Source organism: Schistocerca americana, chromosome 1 (assembly GCF_021461395.2).
Source record: "Schistocerca americana isolate TAMUIC-IGC-003095 chromosome 1, iqSchAmer2.1, whole genome shotgun sequence".
NCBI lineage: Eukaryota > Metazoa > Arthropoda > Insecta > Orthoptera > Acrididae > Schistocerca > Schistocerca americana.
The window spans coordinates 28795744-28822711 of NC_060119.1; positions in this window are offsets into that span (position 1 = coordinate 28795744).

The window sequence follows — 26968 nt, forward strand, 5'->3', positions numbered from 1 at the left end:
AGGGACAACAGATTACTAACAGAAGTCTCGATTCGCTCGTTCACAAATTTTATTATTTGATCTTCCTCAGAATTTGCCCAAGCATTTATGTATTCTGTGACTTGCTGCCTGTGCACAGTAAACTGTTCTTGTACCATTTTTCTTGCTCTAATGACAAATTCATCACTTGGTATGACAGATTGTCTACAGTGTCACCTAAGGATACCTATCTATCATGGATCTCATTCACTTCTGTAGGTAGCTTCTCCATAGATCCAAGGGTCGGCTCGTGAGCTTTTTGCAGTTCAGTTATCTCACTTCCTATTTCCTTCACTTTGGCTTCCTGTTTCTCTGCTAATTCAGTAACTTGTGTGCTCACTGTGGCCAGATCTTGCCTAGTGGGCATATCCTCCTGTCTAGTAGACATTTCTTTTTGCTTTGTGGCTAGTGCTGTAACAAGAGTGGTCATCTGTGTTTGTTTTGCAGCTCAAATTCTCATCTGCTCCAGAATTTTGGTAAAGGCATCTTATGTTCATGGTTTTGATACCTCTGGTTCCACTACATCCTCAACAGAATGACATTAACTAAGTCCACCAACTTCATCTTGTATTGAGTATAGGTTTTTACCAAACACACAAACAAATTTGGACAAGAACCTAATGTTTTCTATCAGATTGCAACACAGTCTATCCCTAATACATATACACACAAAATATCATCAGACAGACAAAGAAAACTATTATGATAAGCACTGTTAAAAATAGATGAGAAATATAGTTTCCAATGATCTATATTGTGAAGAATAATACTCTGAAAATAGAGAAAAATCTTAGTACTACTAGAAAGAGTGATGAAGATCTGTACCAGCTATTTACCCTAGAATCTTATTTGAAAACTTACAGCTTCTTAGGGGTGCAGTCTGGTCAAGAAAGAAAGAATCATGTACTCTGAGTTTATTTTCTGGTGTGTTCTGAAGTTCATTTGTGATGGACCTGGACTCAACAGCGACTGCATCTGATCTCCATACAGAAAATTTTTGGAGTGTTTTTAGATTAGATTAGATTAGATTAGTTTACGTTCCATAGATCCGTGCTGAGGAGATCCTCGTGGATGTGGAACATGTCAATTTTTTTAAGCTGAAATAACAATACTAATAGTATGAATATATACAATACATCATTTGTTTCTATTAAAAATTCGTCAATGGAGTAGAAGCAGTTGGCCACTAGTAAGACTTTCAGGCTACTTTTAAACTGATCTTTATTTGTAACTAAATTTTTTATGTTTACTGGCAAATTATTGAAGATGAGTGTTCCTGAGTAGTGGACCCCTTTTTGAACTAAAGTAAGTGCTTTTAAGTCCTTGTGCAGATCATTTTTGTTCCTGGTATTGAATGTATGAACTGAGCTGTTTGTTGGAAAAAGAGACATATTATACAGGACAAATTTCATTAATGAGTAAATATACTGAGAGGCAGTAGTTAGTATACCCAGTTCTTTGAAGAGGTTTCTACAGGATGTCCGTGAATTTACTCCACAAATAATATGTATTACACGCTTTTGGACTCTGAAAACTTTTGTTTGACTTGAAGAGTTACTCCAAAATATTATACCATATGACATTATGGAATGAAAGTAGGCAAAGTATGCAAGCTTTTTCATTTTTATGTCGCCTATGTCTTCTAACACTCGAATTGCAAATACAGATTTGTTAAGGTGTTTCTGCAGTGCTGTGGTGTGCTCTTCCCAACTGAATTCATTATCAAGTTGTAATCCCAGGAATTTAAGATTGTCAACCTCTTCTATCTGCTCTTCTTCGTATTTTATGCATATGCTGGGTGGAAACCTCTTACAGGTTCTTTGCATATAGTGAGTCTTTTCGAAGTTTAATGTCAGTGAGTTGGCTTTAAACCATTTATTAATATCCATGAAAATATCATTAGCAGATCTTTCTAGAACTACACTTGACATACTATTTATTGCAATACTTGTGTCATCTGCAAACAAAACAAACTCTGCTTCTGGCAGTGTAACTGATGAGAGATCATTAATGTACACAATGGCCCTAAGATGGATCCTTGTGGGGCACCACATGTAATTTCTTCCCATTCTGATGATGGCTGATGACTTAATTCACTAGTCCCTTGCACTGACACCCTTTGTTTCCTGTTAGTGAGGTATGACTTGAACCACTTTGCAGCACTGCCCGTGACACCATAGAATTCTAATTTACTTAAAAGGATGTTGTGGTTCACACAATCAAATGCCTTTGACAAATCACAGAAAATACCTGCTGCTTGTAATTTGTTATTTAATGAATTAAGTACATTTTCACTGTAGGTGTAAATAGCCTTCTCGATATCAGAACCCTTCAGAAATCCAAACTGTGTTCTTGATAATATGTCACTTGTGGTCAGATGGTTGAGCAGCTGCCTGTACATTACTTTTTCTAAAATTTTTGAGAATGCTGGCAAAAGTGAAATCAGTCTGTAGTTTGATGGTATCTCTTTATCCCCTTTCTTGAATAGAGGCTTAACATCTGCATATTTTAGCCAGTCAGGAAATGTCCCAGTTATAATTGACTGGTTACACAAGTAACCTAGAATTGTACTAAACTCACAAGAACATGCCTTAATTAACTTTGTTGATATTTCATCGTACCCACTAGAATGTTTTGTTTTTAAAGATTTTATTATGGATGTTATTTCTTTTGGTGAAGTGAGTGATATATTCATGTACTTGAAGCTATTTGTGAAGGCTAGTTTCAGATATTCAAGGGCATTATTTACTGATCTGAAAGTCTCATTCTATCAGTAACGGATATAAAGTACTCGTTAAATAGATTTGCCACACTATGCCCATCAGTTACTAATGTGTCATCTACCCGTAGTGCTATTTGCTCCTGTTCCTTTCTGGTTCTACCAGTCTGCTCTGTCACTATATCCCATATTGTTTTTATTTTGTTCCCTGACATTGCTATCTTCTTCCTATAGTGCATTTGTTTAGACAGCTGAATTACTTTTTTTAATGTTTTACAGTATTCCTTATATTTAGCTAAATCATCAGCATTGGAGCTATTCTTGGTCGACAGATACATTTTCCTTTTTGTCTTACAGGAAATCTTTATTCCTTGTGTAATCCATGGTTTTATTATAGACTTCTGCTTAATTTGAGTAACTTTTAGAGGAAAACAGTTTTCAAACATGGTACTGACATTGTTCATGAATGTGTTATATTTTTCATTCATGTCATGAGCACTATAAACATCTTTCCAGTTCATATCATTGAGCAGTTTTCTAAAACACTCAATTTTTGGTTGATTGACTACTCTCCTGTACTCAGATTTAGCACTCTTGAGAATCTGCTTAGAATTTACATCTAAAACAAGGAGCTGCATGTCATGATCTGATAGTTCATTTATAACAGGTTTTATGATGTGATTTTGTTCCTTTGATTTGTCTATAAAAATGTTATTAATGGCTGTCCTTGAGGATTTAGTGATCCTAGTTGGAAAGTTTACAGTGTGAGTTAGATTGAAAGACAACATTACTAACTGCAGTGAATGTTTACTGGAAGATTGCATTAGAAAATCTGTATTAAAGTCACCAGTAATCAAAATTTCTTTGTTTCTTCGTGTTAAATAACCAAAAAGAGCTTCTAGATGATCTAAGAATAGATTATAATTTCCTGCAGATGCTCGGTAAATAGTTATTATTATATAGGACCTGTTATGGAACTCTACTTCTGTTGCACATGCTTCTAGATGCTGCTCTAAACAGAATTTATTAATGTCAATGTTCTTGAATTTATGGCAGTTTTTGATAAATGTGGCAACTCCTCCTCCATCCGTATGTACTCTGCAGAAGTAGGAAGCTAGCTTAAATCCTGAAATGTCTAACATATCTATATCAGTGGTCACTTGATGTTCAGAGAGGCAGATTATGTCAATTTGGTTAGATGAATTCATTTCATCGATACAAATGAGTAGTTCATCAACTTTATTTCTAAGTCCCGGAATGTTCTGGTGTAATAAAGATAACTGATACTGCATACTAATGGGATTGTAACTGCTTTGGCGAAGATGAACTGGCAGTTTCTGATTACTTTCTGTTAAACACTGTTTAAATGGAGGCTGTATGATAAAATCTGACTCCTGTTCATCTGTTTTCTCAAACTGAGTGTGTCTGCCAATCTCTCTTAAAACTCGTTTTCTTTCCCCCTTCCCTATCCTAAAAAAGGCATCCCTCTGACACCTGTGACCACTGGTATTTTACCACTTGTGCCAGTGTCCCCCCTTAAGTTTTCTGCAATCAACCCAGACAGTTTTCCCTTCCCTTTCCTATTGAGCTGAAGGCCATGCCTAGTGTAGTCCCACCTATCGATAGCATCCACAGGAATCAAACCAATATGGGACCCTATATCCATGCTAAGCAGCCACTCCAACTCCAAGTTCAAGTTACAAAAGACACAATAAATAGTTAAAATGCAATGCAATAACACAATGTAAAGTCCTGCCTCCCCAGAGCCTGTCTTCTAAATATTATTCAAGGGATCTATTAGGAATTAGTTTATGCGCTTTAAAACATGAATATTTAATCATTATTATTATCATTTATGGTGTTGATAATAATGATTATAAAATTTATCTGCTTCTTTACTAATGTTACAATCATTATAAGCTTATGTTATGTGCTAGATAACATGTTGGTTGCATTCCAGGTGGAAATTATTTAAATAAAATGTAAAAATTTCAAACTTATACAAAACAAACTTCTGCAGAATTATGGATGGGGTGAGGTGGCTACATGTTGTGCAATGCATAGCACTGTCCTTGTTTAATGGCCATTACTGCTGTACTGAGTTATTAGCCACAACTGTAACACTGTTTATTAAGAAGTTACATGAAAATTTCTCCCCAAATAAGTCTCAATAAAAAGTTTAGTTTCTTGTTGCTGGTCCACTTTCCAATGATCCCTCTGAGCTACAAACTGAATATACTTATGAACATTGGGTAGGATAATGGTAATTAGAAGTTGTTGAAATAATGATCACATCTTGAGTTTTATTTTCGAGAAAATATCATAGGCCTACCACCTGCATAGTGCTATTGTGAGTAATATTACTACTGTCACAATTCAGACAGTTTAGAATGATTACAACTTGTTTCACTTCATTTACAAAGGAACTAATTACCTTTTTGACTATCTCATATGATGATTAACAATTGAGAGCAAATTATTTTCTTTGTACCCAGAGCCCTGATATAAAGTGATGAGTACACTGTCCACTCTGGGCCAGTAGAGCTTGTGCATACTTGACAAAATATAAAAAGATATACTACACCAGGCACATATGGTCAGAAGTATGTTCAGGAACACATGTAAATGAAAAATTCAGCAAATTCATGACTATATTCAAACTAAAATTTGATGAGACATTTCCTAAAATGGCACATTCTGTTAGAGAATATATTAGAAAAAACTGGGTAACAAAGTTACCAGAATCTTCTGAACACTCAGGTATCTCAGCTCTAGCAAAGACAATAAGAGAGGCCCACCCTTCTTGCAGTATTTTCTCAAATACAAAAGAACCTATAGGAAAATGCTACAGGCTGGAAAAAGAATACAAAATGATAAGGCTGTACAGATGTCCAACAATAAAAGCAAAGCAACAAGGAAAATAGTAAAACAAAAAACTGGTCGATCCAAGCCAAAACAGAGAAATATGAAAATTAGAAATAAAGGTGGTTTAATATATAATTCAAAGGATAACTTTCTTGACCATTACTTTAGTAACATAGCAACCAAACTGCAAGTAAAGCTACCAAAAATACAATATACAGCTACAAACAACTACGTACTTTACATAAAGCTGCTGCTACTAACCATGCGAGAGAAAATCATTGGGATTGTGTATAAATTTAAGAGTAAAATATCCATAGCTCCAGATGAGATTCCAGTGTGTCTACTAAGGAACTGTATTAGCTGCATAAAAGCATCGCTAACAGATACTATAAACGAGTCATTCACATCCAGTTGCTTCCCTGATTACCTAACACAAGCAGAAGTTCTTCCCATCCACAAAAAAGATGGTAAAGAAAATATAGAGAATTACAACCCAAATTCAGCACTTCCTCCATTTTCAAAAATGATAGAAACTATTATGGAAAACAGACTTATGGATTATTTAGATAAATATCAACTTCTGTGGAAAGAACAGTTTGGTTTCAGATCTTGAACGAGGACAGAAGCTACTACAGGAAAATTTACAAAAATAGTTATAGAAGCTCATTGTCACATCCTGTCACACGAATGGACACTAGCACATTACAAAATCTGTCACTCATGTGATAACTGAAACCACAGCATGACCCATCACACAAACAACGAATTTTTACACTGCACACTCCACCATTTGGATGACCACTGAAATCACAACATACCCCATCACATAAGTGATCAATGAAATCACTACACCACCACAGCACAATTAATGGGTGTGTATGTTCTGCCTTGTGTCTGTGAGAGTATACTCCAGTGAAGCAGCAGCAGCAGGAGGGACACATCTGAGACCTCTGCTCCCTAATCCTGCTGGACCCCACTTAAATTGGGCACACAGTGGGGTGATGTAACCTAGACACCAAAGTTGCAGTCTATGTTGTTGGGGGTCCAGTATTATATTATTATGTGGCTGGCACATTCGCTTACTATCACTGGTGCAGTGTGACCAATGCTGTAAGCTCACAGTCTGACTAACTGTGCTAGCAGTGCCAAATTTGTCCTACGCTATAAGTTCATGACTTTGGTAGTACCATGACTAGCTGAACTGTGCAGCTGCCACTTTCTGTTGCTACACAACCTAACCCCCCTCCCAAAAGGAAGGAGTAGTTGAAGGTCAGGCAAATTGGGCTGGGAAGCACACTTGATGCCCAGAGCAGGATTGGAACAAAGACTGTACTGATTGGGGAGGTGGTGGTGTGGTCATCTGAGGGGAGTGCATGGAGGTGGGCTAAGGTGGGAAGGTGTATGTCACCTTTATATGGTCCAGTGATAATATCTGAGTGTTCCCATCTGCCAGCCGGAATGGCTGAGTGGTTCTAGGCGCTTCAGTCTGGAACCGCATGACCGCAATGGTCGCAGGTTCAAATCCTGCCTCGGGCATGGATGTGTGTGATGTCCTTAAGTTAGTTAGGTTTAAGCAGTTCTAAGTTCTAGGGGACTGATGACCTAAGCTGTTAAGTCCCATAGTGCTCAGAGCCATTTGAACCACTTTTTTGTTCCCATCTCTGGAAACTTCCAGGGTATAATGACTTCGGCTAACAATCTCGTGAGATCCGGAGAATGGACATTGGAGACCAGGCCTGACCCCCTCAACACTGACCATGGCATGGCAGTGCCTGAATCTGATGAATGAAGGAAGCTGGGGTGCCATGCTGAGAGCCAAGTTAAAGATAGACACATGCAATATGGTAGCACAGGTATACAGGAATACTGGAATGTTAGAGTCAGAAGGGGTAGCAGAGAATTTGACACATTGTCTGGTATCTGAAGCTGTTCACCATATACCGTAAAAGAGCCCAGTCACTGGGGTGTGGAGGTCTGTCTTAAACTGGAGTGGAGGTTGACAAGTATGATGAAGAGTGCAGTAGTACCTGCTTTGTTATGACAAACCAGAGCCACCTTCAAAATTTGATGTCCTCACTCAACAGTATCATTTCGGGCTGGATGGTGATTAAGAGTGCCAAAGAATTTGGCAAGCATTGAACAGCTGGGATTCAAATTTCCTTTCACAACCTGTGGTGATGTTGAGTAGGAAAGCATAATGATAAGTCCACCTACTGACAAATGCTAATACCACAGTATCAGCTGAGATGTAAGAAATTGGTGTTGCCTCTGGCCAGTGTGTGAAATGTTCAATGATAGGTTAAAAAGATACTGCTGACCATCAGAGGTGAGGAAGTGATTGACAATGTTAACATGGGCATGCATAATCAACCCTGTGGCCTGAGGAAAATCACCAACTGCGGCATGGATGTGCAGGTCAGACTTACCAAGCTTACAGGCAACGCAGCAATGGTTCCAGCTGCAACAATCTGAGCAGATGCCAAGCCTTCATAATGATGAATCCTGGTAGTAGCTTTAATACCAGTACGTCACAGGTTATGGACACTGTCAAGGGCCAGCTGTTGGAAGGCGGTTGTTAGGAAAGGTAATAATTTGCGATTGGAGGTATCCATAACAATTTGTGTCTGTGCCACCCTGAGGCCAGTTTTTGGGTTTTGGTGATAAGACTCCTGCTCCGTATCGACCTCTTGAGCTGCAGTGAATGTTGTGAAATTGATGTAGCCACTGATGCCAGCAACTCATGACAGACAATCGGTAACAATACTGTCCGTGCTGAACTGAGAGATATATTCCAGTTGGTGGAATTGATGTGGTGAGCAGTGACCATTGCTCTACTGCAAGGTATTCATGATGGGTCTGTAGTGTGGAAATGTCATTAAGTTCCTGGCCTCCAGCTTTTGGTAGATGTAGCAGATTACCTCATAGATGACAAGCAGCTTCCTGTCATAGGCACTTCGTTGGTGTTTTGTAGGCCTAAGCTTATTTGGAAAGAAGACCAATGGTTGTCAGGAACCACTAGAGTGTTGTTGCGAAGCTGCTCCTAAGGCACAGTGGCTAGTGTCAACCACCAGTGCCAACAGGGTGTCATGCTGCATGAGCCAGAAGTGTAGAATCGACAAGGCAGTTCTTGACAACAGTGGTCCATCCAAAGAATGGAAGGACCAGCAAGAGCATCTGACAGCATCCCTTAACTGGAGACTGCACAAGGGAGATAAATCTGGTAGCCAGGGAACATCATCTGGGAGGCACCAAAGATGCAATTAATGATGACCCCAAAATCTTTTACCCATTGAAATACTACTGACAGGTGTTCAGTTAATTAGTTAGTTACAATATTATGAAAAGAATAGACAACTACTGACCATATAGTGGAGAAACTGAGGCCTTGGCAACAAGAGGCAATGTTTATGTGTGTGTGAGCTGTGTTTGTGTGAGTGTGTGTCTTGTCTATTTCAGAAGAAGTACTTCTGACCAAATGCTTACATGTTTAATAGTCTTTTTGTTATGCCGGTCTGCAACTCAACACCTCCGCTATATGGTGAGTGGCAATCTATCCTTTCATAGTGTTGTCATTATTCCACCCTGGGTTTTCTTTTGTTATTTAGTTGCTTTTATGTTCCTTGCCCCATTTATCACAATAATTTGTAATGATGTGGAATGAGTTATTTTACATTATATGCTGAACATTTATAAGTTTTTTTAAAAATATACAGACTCGGCTTGGTAATTTCTATCCACCATCTTTCACACTTTACATTGTGAGAAGTTCTGCTGAATAGAAGGAGATGTCAAGGAAAAAGCTTTTTAAGTTTGTTTTCAAATTTTAGTTTGCTGTCTGTCAGACATTTTATATCAGTAGCCAAGAGATCAAAAATTTTTCTTGCAGCACTGTGCATCTCTTTTTGTGATAAAGACAACATTAATGTGAAGTAATAAATGTCATTTTTCATTCAAATATTGTAATTATGTGTGTAACTGTTGCTTTTGAACTGTAGTAGACCGCAGAATGAGATTTTCACTCTGCAGCGGAGTGTGCGCTGATATGAAACTTCCTGGCAGATTAAAACTGTGTGCCCGACTGAGACTCGAACTCGGGACCTTTGCCTTTCGTGGGCAAGTGCTCTACCATCTGAGCTACCGAAGCACGACTCACGCCCGGTACTCACAGCTTTACTTCTGCCAGTACCTCGTCTCCTACCTTCCAAACTTTACAGAAGCTCTCCTGCGAACCTTGCAGAACTAGCACTCCTGAAAGAAAGGATATTGCAGATACATGGCTTAGCCACAGCCTAGGGGATGTTTCCAGAATGAGATTTTCACTCTGCAGCGGAGTGTGCGCTGATATGAAAGTTCATGGCACATTAAAACTGTGTGCCTGACTGAGACTCGAACTCGGGACCTTTGCCTTTCGTGGGCAAGTGCTCTACCATCTGAGCTACCGAAGCACGACTCTGGAAACACCCCTAGGCTGTGGCTAAGCCATGTCTCCGCAATATCCTTTCTTTCAGGAGTGCTAGTTCTGCAAGGTTCACAGGAGAGCTCCTGTAAAGTTTGGAAGGTAGGAGACGAGGTACTGGCAGAAGTAAAGCTGTGAGTACCAGGCGTGAGTCATGCTTTGGTAGCTCAGATGGTAGAGCACTTGCCCCCGAAAGGCAAAGGTCCCGAGTTCAAGTCTCGGTCGGGCACACAGTTTTAATCTGTAGTAGACTATTTAATACAAACTTCATGAGGGAAGAGATATACTTTGAATTAGTAGCCCGAATGCCCAACACCTTAAACAGATTACAAGATGTTCATGGATAAGTAATACATGTTATTCTTACAGAATTTTTCTGAGCAATGAAGACTTTCGTTCTTAAAGATGACATTACTGAATGAATATATGCAAAATATGTCAACTTACTTATTTGTTTCTCATCAAGATTTTGTATGATTCTAAGTACGAAAGTGGCTGAATTAAGTTGTTTTAGGAATTTCCTAATGTGCTTTCTCCAGTTTAAATTCTTGTCAATATGGGCAACTTGAAATTTTGAAGTTGCCACCCTATTTATTACTTTCTGAGTATGTGTTGCACTTGTCATTAGTATAGTACTCTTGGATGTGCAGAACTGAATATGTCATGTGAGCCCTTTTACAAAAACAAGTCAATGGAACTTTTAAGAACATTGTTTACCATTTCTTCTGTTTCTGTATGTGTGCTTGGACTGATTACAAAACAGGGTCTATTCACGGATAAGAAAAAAAAAAAAAAATCCCGTTATTTTCCCAGTTAAAAATACACTTTTTCCAGGGTGAAAATATACTATACACCTGATGAACATACATTTCTTTTCACATTAAGTGACAATTTAAGTTCCCTCAGAGCTGTAAAACTTATGTCCTTTGAATGGTGAAGGTTTCATACACCATATAGAATTTGCCGGCACTTTAGAAAATGTCGTCCTAACCGCTGTCTGCTTCACGTCTGCTGTGCAGCGAGGTACCTTAATTTAAGTATTAACTGTATTTTTCTTACTTGTCACTTCTTCTTCCATGTGTGTTTGCTTTTAGGAAGCTTTATTTGTCGAGTGCTATTATTAGTGTTCCATAGATTTCGTGTTTGTTTTGAATACAGTCAGAGAGAGTCCCTTTAGTCAGCCATAGTGCCAGTAGTGCTAGTGTTTGTTTTCAATACAGTCCAGAGACAGTTAGTGCTATTTTCTTTGTTTTCTACAAGAAGTGGCTAGCAATCACACTTTAGTCAACAGTCAGCCGCCTTTAGTGAATTAGCAGTCTAGTTAAAAGTTGATTAACTCTCTTCAGTAAATTGATACCTTAGGATGGATAGGATGTGTGACTGCTGTGTATGGACGCAGGAGGAGATGGCCACTGTTCGCGAACAGCTGAACGTGTTGATGGCCGCGGTCAGCCGTCTTCAGGCTGCTGCCTCGGAGTGTAGTGGCAGTGGGGAGTCTGGTGCATCGCAAGGTACACCCAAGGTGTTACATGCTTCACCCACTGTCCCTGCTGTCGAGACATCTTTGCGGGTACCGGGCTCGGTTGGGCCACCCTCTCCCCAAGGGGAGTGGTGTTCGCGGTGCACGAGGCGGAGGGTAAATGTGGAGGCTGGCCGTGTGGCACCACTCCCTCTGCCTGTGAGTGGACATGTGGCTGCTCCTTCAGCAAGGTCCGAGCAGGCACACGGGGGGAGGGGTTTATTAGTTATTGGGAGCTCCAACGTTAGGCGGGTGATGGAGCCCCTTAGGGAAATAGCAAAAAGGTCGGGGAAGAAGGCCAGTGTTCACTCTGTCTGCTTGCCGGGGGTCTCATCTGAGATGTGGAGGCGGCCCTGCCCGCGGCGATAGAGAGAACTGGGTGCACCCGACTGCAAATTGTTGCTCATGTCGGCACCAATGACTCCTGCCGTCTGGGTTCAGAGGTCATCCTCAGTTCGTACAGGCGGTTGGTGGAATTGGTGAAGGCGGAAAGCCTCGCTCGCGAGGTGGAATCAGAGATAGCTATCTGTAGTATCATTCCCAGAACCGATCGTGGTCCTCTGGTTTGGAGCCGAGTGGAAGGCTTAAACCAGAGGCTCAGACGATTCTGCGGAGATCTGGGGTGCAAATTTCTCGACCTCCGCTATCAGGTGGAGAAATGTAGGGTCCCCCTGAATAGGTCAGGCGTGCACTACACGCCGGAAGCCGCTACAAGGGTAGCAGAGTACGTGTGGAGTGCACATGGGGGTTTTTTAGGTTAGAGAATTCCCTCCCTAGGTCTGACAAGACGCCTCCTGAGACGCGGCAAGGTAGGAGTAGGCAAAATGCAACAGGGAATAACAATATTAATGTGCTAATAGTAAACTGCAGAAGCATCTATAGAAAGGTCCCAGAACTGCTCTCATTAATAAACGGTCACAATGCCCATATAGTACTAGGGACAGAAAGTTGGCTGAAACCAGACGTAAACAGTAATGAAATCCTAAACTCAGATTGGAATGTATACCACAGAGACAGGGTGGACAGTGAAGGGGGAGGCGTGTTTATAGTGATAAGAAGTGCAATACTATCGAAGGAAATTGACGGAGATCCGAAATGTAAAATGATTTGGGTGAAGGTCACGGTTAAAGCAGGCTCAGACATGGTAATTGGATGTCTTTATAGGCCCCCTGGCTCAGCAGCTGTTGTGGCTGAGCACCTGAAGGACAATTTGGAAAATATTTCGAGTAGAGTTCCCCACCATGTTATAGTTCTGGGTGGAGATTTTAATTTGCCGGATATAGGCTGGGAGACTCAAACATTCATAACGGGTGGCAGAGACAAAAAATCCAGTGAAATTTTTTTAAGTGCTTTATCTGAAAACTACCTTGAGCAGTTAAACAGAGAACCGACTCGTGACGATAACATATTAGACCTTCTGGTGACAAACAGACCCGAACTATTTGAAACAGTTAACGCAGAACAGGGAATCAGTGATCATAAAGCGGTTATGGCATCGATGATTTCAGCTGTAAATAGAAATATTAAAAAAGGTAGGAAGATTTTCCTGTTTAGCAAAAGTGACAAAAAGCAGATTACAGAGTACCTGACGGCTCAACACAAAAGTTTTGTCTCAAGTACAGATAGTGTTGAGGATCAGTGGACAAAGTTCAAAACCATTGTACAATATGCGTTAGATGAGTATGTGCCAAGCAAGATTGTAAGAGATGGAAAAGAGACACCGTGGTACAACAACAGAGTTAGAAAACTGCTGCGGAAGCAAAGCGAACTTAACAGCAAACATAAACATAGCCAAAGCCTTGCAGACAAACAAAAATTACGCGAAGCGAAATGTAGTGTGAGGAGGGCTATGTGAGAGGCGTTCAATGAATTCGAAAGTAAAGTTCTATGTACTGACTTGGCAGAAAATCCTAAGAAATTCTGGTCTTACGTCAAAGCGGTAGGTGGATCAAAACAAAATGTCCAGACACTCTGTGACCAAAATGGTACTGAAACAGAGGATGACAGACTAAAGGCCGAAATACTAAATGTCTTTTTCCAAAGCTGTTTCACAGAGGAAGACTGCACTGTAGTTCCTTCTCTAGATTGTCGCACAGATGACAAAATGGTAGATATCGAAATAGATGACAGAGGGATAGAGAAACAACTAAAATCGCTCAAAAGAGGAAAGGCCGCTGGACCTGATGGGATACCAGTTCTATTTTACACAGAGTATGCGAAGGAACTTGCCACCCTTCTTGCAGCGGTGTACCATAGCTCTCTAGGAGAGCATAGCGTTCCAAAGGATTGGAAAAGGGCACAGGTCATCCCCGTTTTCAAGAAGGGACGTCGAACAGATGTGCAGAACTGTAGACCTATATCTGTAACGTCTATCAGTTGTAGAATTTTGGAACACGTATTATATTTGAGTATAATGACTTTCCTGGAGACTAGAAATCTACTCTGTAGGAATCAGCATGGGTATTGAAGAAGACGGTCGTGTGAAACCCAGCTCGTGCTATTCGTCCACGAGACTCAGAGGGCCATAGACACGGGTTCACAGGTAGATGCCGTGTTTCTTGACTTCCGCAAGGTGTTCGATACAGTTCCCCACGGTCATTTAATGAACAAAGTAAGAGCATATGGACTATCAGACCAATTGTGTGATTGGATTGAGGAATTCCTAGATAACAGAACGCAGCATGTCATTCTCAATGGAGAGAAGTCTTCCGAAGTAAGAGTGATTTCAGGTGTGCCGCAGGGGAGTGTCATAGGACCGTTGATATTCACAATATACATAAATGACCTGGTGGATGACATCGGAAGTTCACTGAGGCTTTTTGCAGATGATGCTGTGGTGTATCAAGAGGTTGTAACAATGGAAAATTGTACTGAAATGCAGGAGGATCTGCAGCGAATTGACGCATGGTGCAGGGAATGGCAATTGAATCTCAATGTAGACAAGTGTAATGTGCTGCGAATACATAGAAAGAAAGATCCCTTATCGTTTAGCTACAAAATAGCAGGCCAGCACCTGGAAGCAGTTGATTCCATAAATTATCTGGGAGTACGCATTAGGAGTGATTTAAAATGGAATGATCATATAAAGTTGATCGTCAGTAAAGCAGATGCCAGACTGAGATTCATTGGAAGAATCCTAAGGAAAGGCAATCCGAAAACAAAGGAAGTAGGTTACAGTATGCTTGTTTGTCCACTACTTGAATACTGCTCAGCGGTGTGCGATCCGTACCAGATAGGGTTGATAGAAGAGATAGAGAAGATCCAACAGAGAGCAGCGCGCTTTGTTACAGGATCATTTAGTAATCGCGAAAGCGTTACGGAGATGGTAGATAAACTTCAGTGGAAGACTCTGCAGGAGAGACGCTCAGTAGCTCGGTACGGGCTTTTGTTAAAGTTTCGAGTACATACCTTCACCGAAGAGTCCAGCAGTATATTGCTCCCTCCTACGTATATCTCGCGAAGAGACCATGAGGATAAAATCAGAGAGATTAGAGCCCAGACAGAAGCATACAGACAATTCTTCTTTCTACGAACAATACGAGACTGGAATAGAAGGGAGAACTGATAGAGGTACTCAGGGTACCCTCCGCCACACACCGCCAGGTGGCTTGCGGAGTATGGATGTAGATGTAGATGTAGAATCCAGCAAAAAACAATGATTTCTGAAATACCTTTGATATCCAGCAACGTTTACACTGTATATTTTCACTTTACGGAAATACAAACAGGAACTCCACCAAATACGGCACGGTAACTTATGAAGCACTGAAATCAAGACTGCAATGTGCTTTTATCTGCCAATCAAAGTTCATGCCGCATGATCTCGCTAGTCAAAGGCACCAGATATTCATTGATCAGGAAAACTTAATGAGTTAAGTTAAATTATTGTATGTACAGCGTAGCTACAAGAAAGAGCCAAGCTTTTACATGTAATGCTGGCTAACAAAAATATTTTGCTGTTTTGTGTTTTTTTTTTTTTTTTTTTTTTTTCTTTTTTTTCAAAGGTGTGATTAGGCAGGATCCTAAGAATACAGCTTAAATTGCACACACTGAATATTTCTGCCAAACATTATTATAAATTTCTTTATTTCTTTGATGTGCACAGAACATTTCATGGGTTACCTGGCTGAATACATGTACCATCAAACATTTTGACTTTACGATAGAAAAGCAAATTCCATTTGGACTTCTTGAAGAACTCACTTTGCATACTTTTTTAAAGGGTAGTTATACTTTTCGCCATAGTTACTGCTTAATTTGTACTCTATGAAAGAACTAAAATAAATACAGGAAGCTAACCTTGAAACTTAGTCTTTTGTAGCTTGTGTTACCCTTTAACAAACAGCAAACAAAATGTGGCAGTAAAATATTAAATAACAGCATAAATTGCTGATCTTCAGTGTTAAGTTTTGAATGAGGGTTTAATACCTCTTTATTTAAGAAATTTATTGCACATCCTCACACATAACATAATTCATCTTGCATAAAAGGAAATTACTTTGAAATTAAAACTTCTCACACTACCATTTGCAACATTCTCCCTCAACCTATTAAAAATGTAAGCAGTTGTGATGTCACGCTCATCAAAACATTTCACAATTGGTATCGCATAGTCTTTGACACATTTTGCAGTTGGCAGTTTCTTATGTGTGCACAGTCTTTTGTCATTGTTAAAGGGCAAATTTAGTTTTATTTTGGTTTTATTCCCTTGTATATATTTTATTGCTGCAATATTATTCTGCAATAGTGGGCTAAAGTAAAATTCTATGTTAGAGTAACCTGTTATTACCAGCTGAAATTACAAATATTTACATGAAACCTAAGAAAATGAAATAAATCTGGAAGTCTAAAAATTTCCTAGGATTTTCCTGACTATCCCAGGGTGTAAGAACCCTGCAATATTAGTGTCATCTGCAAAAGAAACTAATTCTGCATGCTGTATATTAGACAGAAGATTGTTCACACGTATGAGTAACACTAGTGGACCTGAGCCTTGGGAAACCCGATATGTGATTTTCCCCAATCATAATTATGTCCCTGGACTACATTGGATGAGTCGGCATGTAAAGGGCATTAACAGTAGAGCAACTTTTCTGAACCCCAAACTGCTATTTACTGAGGATATTGTTGCTAAGGTGAGATATCATTCTAAAAAGCATAACCTTCTCAGAAATCAGTGGTACAGTGTAGCTGCGACGAAGACGGAAACACTACTATGATGTTGAGGTAAAGGAAGCAACAGGTGATGAAGAACTGTTGATGGAAATGTCGTGTGGCTAGGGCCTCCCGTTGGGTAGACCGTTCGCCTAGTGCAGGTCTTTCAATTTGACGCCACTTCGGCGACCTGCGCGTCGATGGGGATGAAATGATGATGATTAGGACAACACAACACCCAGTCCCTGAGCAGAGAAAATCTCCGACCCAGCTGGGAATTGAACCCGGGCCCTTAGGATTGACAGTCTGTCACGCTGACCACTCAGCTACCGGGGCGGACGCACTGTTGATGAATCAGTGCAATATTTGGCAGCATTATGGAGATAAAATGGCATCTAAAATGATTCAAAGATGCCAAGCAGTGTGCTGATGGATGTCTTTGGGATGTCTTCCACGGTGACTGGTATCTGCATGGATGCCTTCATGCAGCCAAGAACACTGAGTGCTGCTAAGGGCATAGTTGAAGTAGCAAACTCCTGGAAGAGGATATATGTCTGGGATGGTGCATGTGTTATGAGCACAATATACAATATTTGCCATAGGTATGTCAGGATGTATTACTTTTCAGTATGAACTGGGAGGAGAGGACTATAGTCGAGTTGCTGTAAGTTGATCCCTGACAGCTGCAGTGGCTAGTTGCAGCAGCTTCACAGGCCTACCTCAACCAATAATGTAATGCAATTTTATGAACATCTCTGTGGGAACACTTCAGTAGATGGCTATTGTTTTCGCCTGCAGCTGTTAGCACTTCACAGCTGGAAGCCTCCAACAGTGCTACGAGCTGCCATAGACCTCCTTATGTGATCTTCACTAAAGGATCTGTTCATATGGTGAATGATACCATTCCAAAGTGGAAACTCAAATTCAGCTTCAGTAGAAACAAATTGCTCCAGTGTGAGGCATCATTGTCTAATGTAAACTGGAGGACCAGGTGTGGTGCATGTGTGATGTACTGTGCTGTGTCATTTTTTTCTTGATGCTCCACATGAGAGCGTGATGGCTGGAAAATGGCTGAGATGATCCTGGTAATGCAGCATGGATGAGCTTCAGTACAAAATGTTGTCCAAAATGGCAGAACCCAACAGTTAAGTGACCGGAGTCATTGTCAATGAGTTGAGAGCCAGGAATGTTAGGGAGCAGCTGAAAACATGCTAAGAAATCAGCACCAATGGCTGGTTCTGTGATAACTCTGATGGTGAGTTTCCAGCTGAAGGTGCAGTGCAATCCTAGATGCAATTGTAAAGGACAGACACCATAGGTGGTGACAGACAAGTAATTGGGAGCCAACAGCTAAAATGGTGCTGGTCTACACCCAATGAGCATTGTGTGTGGACAGACATGCATATCAGACACTATTTCTATAAGAAAACAAGGGAAACACTTTCTACAAGCAATTCGAAGCAGTTTGATAACTGTATGTACTCACTCATGAATGCTGCTGGCATTTGGCTGGTTGGATGGTAGGCAAGTCGGGGAAGTTTGCTTGTAAAGGTGCAGTGATTCTGATACATAGTGGTTTGGTCTTTGGCACGGTGATGTTCATGAGTATGCTGGTGAGGATGCGGTGGTGTGGAAACACCAGCTGGATGTGAATGACCTGCAGACACCTGATCTGCGAAAGCTTTGATCTGGGCTGAAAGCACATAGGAAGCACAACAGACACATTCTGCCACATAAAAAACACAGTGGCTCATTAAGTACAAGTACATTTATTGACAAAATGGTTGGTACAAGGAATCAGTCACAAAACAATCACAATGCCACAAAGCACCCATCACAGTAGTGATCACTTAGTCCCTGCACAAGGCCCGTTGCAGCGACAACCACTGGAAAACATGTAGACAATCCATCACTCAGGTGATCACCGCACTCACTGGCACCAGAGTATCCCTTATTATGCTCCAAAACGTTTTCAAAATATTTTATACTCACACCTTAAACATTTTCTATTTGGTTATATACACTTTGGAAAAAATTTCATCTCAACAGGGTGAAATTAACCCATTCTGACTAGAGCAACAAATTGTAATATTGGGAATCTTAAGTTTTGTAGCTTTTAGTCGGTGTAAAAGTTATCAAGAACTGCATAAGACAGAAACTAAATACTGTAACTTTTTATTTTTGGGATGCATTTACTATTCTTGAAAGTTTTCTTCTTTTTACTGCATGCCAGCTACAGTCTACAGTGTTCTTGGAAACAACAGAATGGAAATTCCTTTTGTTTTTCATCTACAATCAGATATCCATAAAAATCTTGCATTAAAGTAATGCAACATTCAACAGCATCATTTTAACAACTTTTCACTCTGTAACTAACCTTTCAGCATCTAAATACATTATGTGATCAAAACTATCCAGACACCTGGTTGAAAATGACTTACAAGTTCATGGCGCGTCCCATCAGTAATGCTGGAATTCAGTATGGTGTTGACCCACCCTTAGCCTTGATGACAGCTCCCACTGTCACAGGAATACATTCAATCAGGTGCTGGAAGGTTTCTTAGGGAATGGGAGCCCATTCTTCATGTAGTGCTGCACTGAGGAGAGGTATCGATGTCTATTGGTGAGGCCTGGCATGAATTCGGTGTTTCATACATCCCAAAGGTGTTCTACAGGATTCAGGCCAGGACACTGTGCAGGACAGTCCATTATAGAGATGTTATTGTCATGTAACCACTCCCCCTCAGGCCATGCATTATGGACAGGTGCTCAATCGTGTTGAAAGATGCAATCACAATCCCTGAATCACTCTTCAATAGTGGGAGGCAAGAAGGTGCTTAAAACTTCAATGTGCTGTGATAGTGTCATGCAAAACAACAAGGGGCGCAAGCCCCCTCCATGAAAAACATGACCACACCATAAGACCACCGCCTGTTGGCAGTTACTGTTACTGTTAGCACTCCACACTCTGACAGACGATGATCGCCCGGCATTTGCTATACCCACACCCTGTCATCGGTTTGCCACACTGTGTAGAGTGATTTGACATTCCACACAACATTTTTCCACTGTTCAATCGTCCAGTGTTTATGCTCCTTATACCAAGAGATTTCATTTGGCATTTACCGTCATGATGTGTGGCTTATGAGCAGCCGCTCAAGCAAGAAATTCAAGTTTTCTCACCTCCTGCCCAACTGTCATAGTACTTGCAATGGATCCTGATGTAGTTTGGAATTCCTGTGTGATGGTCTGGAGAGATGTCTGCCTATTACACATTACGCCCATCTTCAGCTGACAGTGGTCTCTGTCAGTCAACAGATGAGGTCGGCCTGTACGCTTTTGTGCTTAAAGTGTGCCTTCACGTTTCCACACCACTATCACATCAGAAACGGTTGACCTAGGGATTTTTAGGGATGTGGAAATCTCACATATTGATGTATGACACATGTGACACCCAATTACCTCCCCACTTTCAAAGTCCGTGAGTTCCAAGGAGTGAGCCATGCTACTCTCACATCATGTCGAATGACTATTGAGGTTGCTGATATGGAGTACCTGGCAGTAGGTGGCAGAAAAACACACCTAATATGAAAAATGTATGTTTTTTGGGGTGTCCGCATACTTTTCATCACAAAGTGTATGAAGTGTTTGTGATGCATGTTGAAGGCCATTCTTGAATAAAACTTGTGTTCCATAATCTTCATGCAAGAGGACAGACCTCTGCTTTTGCTTGACATCAGGTCGGCTGTTGTTTTGTTTCAAATGAAGTTGAGATTGAATTATGAGATATCAATTAATGAATTAAAATCAATAATAAATGGTAATAAAAATAATATTAAACTGGGCGTATAATGATGCATCCACTTCTCCACAAATAGGAGCAATCCGTTTCAAATTTGTACATTATCTCTGTTCAGATTTGCTGCCATTTTGACTGTGGTTAGTATACCTGCTCCACCATCAAAGGACAATATGAGGGAAACTGCTCTGATAAAAATACTCATCAAACAAGTTTTACGTCACCTAGGTTGGGTTCTGGAATCTGTACAGAAAACTGGAATAGAGATCAACATAATCATTATTTCTGCCCATTTTACTGCTCACAAAAACCACACATTGCATGTTGTACATGTTGTACCATGATACAGGGAGACCTTCAGAGGTGATGGTCCAGATTGCCGTACACACCGGTACCTCTAATATGCAGTAGCAAGTCCTCTTGTATTGATGCATGACTGTATTCATTGTGGCATACTATCCACAAGTTCATCAAGGCACTATTGGTCCAGATTGTCCCACTCCTGAATGGTGATTCAGCACATATCCCTCAGAGTGGTTGGTGGGTCACCTCAGAGGGGTTGGTGGGTCATCTTGTCCGTAAACAGCCCTTTTCAATTCATCCCATGCAGGCTCATGTCTGGAGAACATGCTGCCCTCTCTAGTCAAGCAATGTTGTCATCCTGAAGGAAGTCATTCACTAGATATGCACAATGGGGGCACGAATTGTCACCCATGAAAACTAATGCCTTGCCAATGTGCTGCCTATACGGTAGCACTATCTGTCGGAGGATGGCATTCACATATCATACAGCTATTATGGTGCATTCCATGACCACCAGCGGCATACTTCAGCCCCACATAATGCCAACCCAAAATATCAAGGAACCTCCACCTTGCTGCACTCGCTGGTCAGTGTGTCTAAGGCGTTGTTTGTCAGGTGTGATGATGATACAAGTATAGTATCACACCTGACAAACAAGAATTAACTGATGAAATTGTCAATAATGTCTTTCAGAAAATTACTAAGTGGTTCCTTGTAAACGGACTCTCACTGAATTTTGATAAGACACAGTACATACAGTTCCGTACAGTAAATGGTATGACGCCATTAATAAATATAGACCTTAATCAGAAGCATATAGCTAAGATAGAATATTCAAAATTTTTAGGTGTGTCCATTGATGAGAAATTAAATTGGAAGAAACACATTGATGATCTGCTGGAACATTTGAGTTCAGCTACTTATGCAAAAAGGGTCATTGCAAATTTTGGTGATAAACATCTTAGTAAATTAGCTTACTATGCCTATTTTCACTCATTGCTTGCATATGGCATCATATTCTGGGATAATTCATCACTGAGGAATAAAGTATTTATTGCACAAAAGCATGTAATCAGAATAATAGCTGGAGTCCACCAAAGATCATCCTGCAGACATTTATTTAAGGATCTAGGGATATTCACAGTAGCTTTTAAGTATATATACTCTCTTATGAAATTTGTTATTAACAACCAAACCCAATTCAAAAGTAATAGCAGTGTGCATAACTACAATACTAGGAGAAAGGATGATCTTCACTATTCAAGATTAAATCTGTCTTTGGCATAGAAAGGGGTGAATTATACTGCCACTAAAGTCTTTGGTCACTTACCAAATAGTATCAAAAGTCTGACAGATAACCAACAACTATTTAAGAAGAAATTAAAAGAATTTCTGAATGACAACTCCTTCTACTCCATAGACGAAATTTTAGATATAAATGAAGAAAGAAAAGAAAAAAAAGAAAAAGGAAAAAAAAAAATATTTATAAAAAAAATTAAAAAAAAAAGTTGTTATATTAACTTAATTATGTCATGTATTGGAAAATTTGACTCGTTCTACAACATTATGAAATATCGTATTCATGATCCATGGAACTAGTATTAATCTAATCTAATCTAAACCTGTGTGCCTCCAAACACATCTCTGGTGATTGTCTAGTTGAAGGCATATGCGACACTCATCAGTGAAGAGAACATGATGCCAATCCTGAGCGTTCCATTTGTCAAGTTGTTGAGCCCATCTGTACTGCACTGATGGACCTCGCCATGGACGTTGGGAATGAAGTTGTGCATCATGCAGCCTATTGCGCACAGTTTGCATCATAACATGATGTCCTGTGGCTGTACCAAAAGCATTATTCAACATGGTGGTGTAGCTGTTCGTGCTGCTCTGATCCATAATCCATAGGTAGCAGTCATCAACTGCAGTAATAGCCCTTGGGTGGCCTGAGTGAGGCATGTCATCGACAGTTCCTGTCTCCCTGTATCTCCTCCATGTCCGAACAACATCCCTTTGGTTCACTCTGAGATGCCTGAGCACTTCCTTTGTTGAGAGTCCTTCCTGGGACAAAGTAGCAATGTAGATGTGATCAAACCACAATATTGACTGCCTAGGCACGGTTGAACTACAGACAACAAGAGCCGTGTACCTCCTTCCTGAAGGAATGACTGGAACCGATCGGCTATCTGACCCCCTCCGTCTAATAGCCTATGCTCATGCATGGTTGTTTACATCTTTGGGTGGGTTTAGTGATATCTCCAAACAGTCAAAGGGACTGCGTCTGTGATACCATATCCACAGTCAATGTCTATCTTCAGGAGCTATGTGAACCAGGGTGATGCAAAGCATTTTTTTGTGTGTGTGTGTTACATAAGATGACTAGATTTCCTTATAGATGCTTCTGAGATCATGGAACCTAACCTTTTATGTGATTTCACATCTTTTAAGAAGCAGAGATCCAGATGAGGAGCTTTTACAGCACTACTGCAGTGAAGCCATGGATTGACATAAACACCTACAATAAAATGGGAGACACATCTCAGGCCCGTTCTGTTTTCAATGGATAAGTAAAATAATGGTTGTAGAAAAAACATTTTTAAACAATGAATTGCTGTTGCCGCCCACCCTGATTGATGCATTGCTCTGGGAGGGAATATTTTCAGGTTTTTTTCAAAAGTCTCCTCCCACAAATATTATAAAGGCTCTAAGAGTATTATGTCTCACTGTTGATTTATCTAACTGATTTTCATAACAGTCTACTGTCACCATAATTTCTGACTCATTAAAAAACAAATCCATAATCTTCTTAGCAGTGTGGAAATTCCTGGCACTGACATTTCTCCAGTTTGCTCTCATATGTTGAAACACTGGTATGCCACAGCTACTTGTTACATGCTGGTACTTTACATGAAAATAAAATTTTTAAAGTAGGGTTTATGTAAGTGATGACAGCATAGGAAATGCAGTGTCTCTCTGTTCTATTTACATTCACATGAGATGCCTGTCCCACTAAGATGGATGCTGTTTGAGGCACTTAATGTCACTGCAGAATATCTGTACATTTTCATCAATGCCCCATTATGTTAATGCATTCCAAACAGCATTTGCTTTCTCTTTACTAGAATAAATAACTATAAATAAATAAATGGTTTTTTATTTGTCCATAATAACTTTTATGATGGGGACATAGTCTTTTTATAAACATATGAACATTAATAAGAGTTAAGAAATAAAGATAAATTATTCACAGCATCATTAAAACTCCTTGATGGAGTACACACATATAGCACTTAACTATTGCTTTAATATTGTCTGAAATATGTTTCCATTCAACTGTTTTATATTATTTGGCAGTTTGTTATAAAAATGCCTTCCAACAGAAAATGGACTATGGTCTGTTGCTCTCGTATTACTAAATTTTATGTGGCAATACTCTCTTTTTCTTGCATTATAATTATGGGTTTCACTATTGATTATACTATGTTCCATATGTCCTTTCACAAACAGTATAGTCAGGAGAACATACAATGAATACACTGTTAGTATGTTATATTTAATGAAGTATACTCTACAGGACTGAAGTTTACTAATATTAGCTATTATCCTAATTGCTCTTTTCTGACGTCTCAAAGCCATATCCATGTATGCCATTGGTGGCCCACCCCAAATCTTGATACCATATTGAAGGTGGGAGAGTATGATTCCAAAATAGATTTTTCTTAAGACAAGTGGTGCTATTATGCTAGAAAGACATTTAAGCAGGCAGGTGTTACAGAAAATTTAGTTAATATAATAGAGGGAAACATTCCACGTGGGAAAAATACATCTAAAAACAAAGATGATGTGACTTACCAAACGAAAGCGCTGGCAGGTCGATAGACACACAAACAAACACAAACATACACACAAAATTCAAGCTTTCACAACAAACTGTTGCCTCATCAGGAAAGAGGGAAGGAGAGGTAAAGACGAAAGGATGTGGGTTATAAGGGAGAGGGTAAGGACTCATTCCAATCCCGGGAGCGGAAAGACTTACCTTAGGGGGGAAAAGAGGACGGGTATACACTTGCACACACACACACACACATGTCCATCCACACATATACAGACACAAGCAGACATATTTAAAGACCAATTTTTTTAAAAATTATATGTAAAAAAGTACAAATTTTTTAAAGAAAGAAATCAATAAATCTGTGCCAAACTTTGGGTTGGCAGGCCTGGGTAACCAAGAAGGTCTCCTCTAGGCGAGCCATGAATAGGTTGGCGTACGAGGGGGCCATCCTGGTACCCATGGCTGTTCCCTTTAATTGTTGGTATGTCTGGCCTTCAAAAGTGAAGAAGTTGTGGGTCAGGATGAAGCTGGCTAAGGTAATGAGGAAAGAGGTTTTAGGTAGGGTGGCAGGTGATAGGCGTGAAAGGAAATGCTCCATCGCAGCAAGGCCCAGGACGTGCGGAATATTTGTGTATAAGGAAGTGGCATCAATGGTTACAAGGATGGTTTCCGGGGGTAACAGATTGGGTAAGGATTCCAGGCGTTTGAGAAAGTGGTTGGTGTCTTTGATGAAGGATGGGAGCCTGCATGTAATGGGTTGAAGGTGTTGATCTACGTAGGCAGAGATACGTTCTGTGGGGGCTTGGTAACCAGCTACAATGGGGCGGCCGGGATGATTGGGTTTGTGAATTTTAGGAAGAAGGTAGAAGGTAGGGGTGCGGGGTGTCGGTGGGGTCAGGAGGTTGATGGAGTTAGGTGAAAGGTTTTGCAGGGGGCCTAAGGCTCTGAGGATTCCTTGAAGCTCCGCCTGGACATCAGGAATGGGATTACCTTGGCAAACTTTGAATGTGGTGTTGTCTGAAAGCTGACGCAGTCCCTCAGCCACATACTCCCGACGATCAAGTACCACGGTCGTGGAACCCTTGTCCGCCGGAAGAATGACGATGGATCGGTCAGCCTTCAGATCACGGATAGCCTGGGCTTCAGCAGTGGTGATGTTGGGAGTAGGATTACGGTTTTTTAAGGAGGATTTAGATGGAAGGCTGGAAGTCAGAAATTCCTGGAAGGTTTGGAGAGGGTGATTTTGAGGAAGAGGAGGTGGGTCCCGCTGTGACGGAGGACAGAACTGTTCCAGGCAGGGTTCAATTTGGATAGTGTCCTGGGGAGTTGGATCATTAGGAGTAGGGTTAGGATCATTTTTCTTCGTGGCAAAGTGATATTTCCAGCAGAGAGTACGAGAGTAGGACAGTAAATCTTTGACGAGGGCTGTTTGGTTGAATCTGGGAGTGGGGCTGAAGGTGAGGCCTTTGGATAGGACAGAGGTTTCGGATTGGGAGAGAGGTTTGGAGGAAAGGTTAACTACTGAATTAGAGTGTTGTGGTTCCAGATTGTGTTGATTGGAATTTTGAGGTTTTGGAGGGAGTGGAGCTGGAAGTGGGAGATTGAGTAGATGGGAGAGACTGGGTTTGTGTGCAATGAGAGGAGGTTGAGGTTTGCTGGAAAGGTTGTGAAGGGTGAGTGAGTTGCCTTTCCGGAGGTGGGAAACCAGGAGATTGGATAGTTTTTTGAGGTGGAGGGTGGCATGCTGTTCTAATTTGGGGTTGGCCTGTAGGAGGATGCTTTGAACAGCCGGTGTGGATGTGGGAGAGGAAAGATTAAGGATTTTTATTAAGGATAGGAGTTGACGGGTGTGTTCATTGGCTAAGTTGATGTGTAAGTGAAGGATTAGGTGGGTGAGGGTAATGGATTGTTCAGTTTGGAACTGGTATAGGGACTGATGGAAAGAAGGGTTGCAGCTAGAGATGGGAACTTTAAGTGTGAGGCTTTTGGGGGTAATGCCAAATGTTAGACAAGCCTGAGAAAATAGAATATGGGAGCGTAACCCGGCTAGGGCGAAGGCATGTTTGCGGAGGGAATGTAAATAAAACTTAATGGGGTCGTTGTGGGGGTGTTGTGAGGGTGACATGGTATTAGCAAGTGGAAAGTGTAACATGAGGCTGAAATGAAAATGAAAATAAAAATATATGGGGAGAGATAAAGGTGAACTGGAAAGTAACTGGAGATCTGGTGTGAAAAAGGCAAAAAGGTGTTGGTTACAGCTGGGCTATGTAGCACTTGGGTTGGTAGACAACGATGTGCAC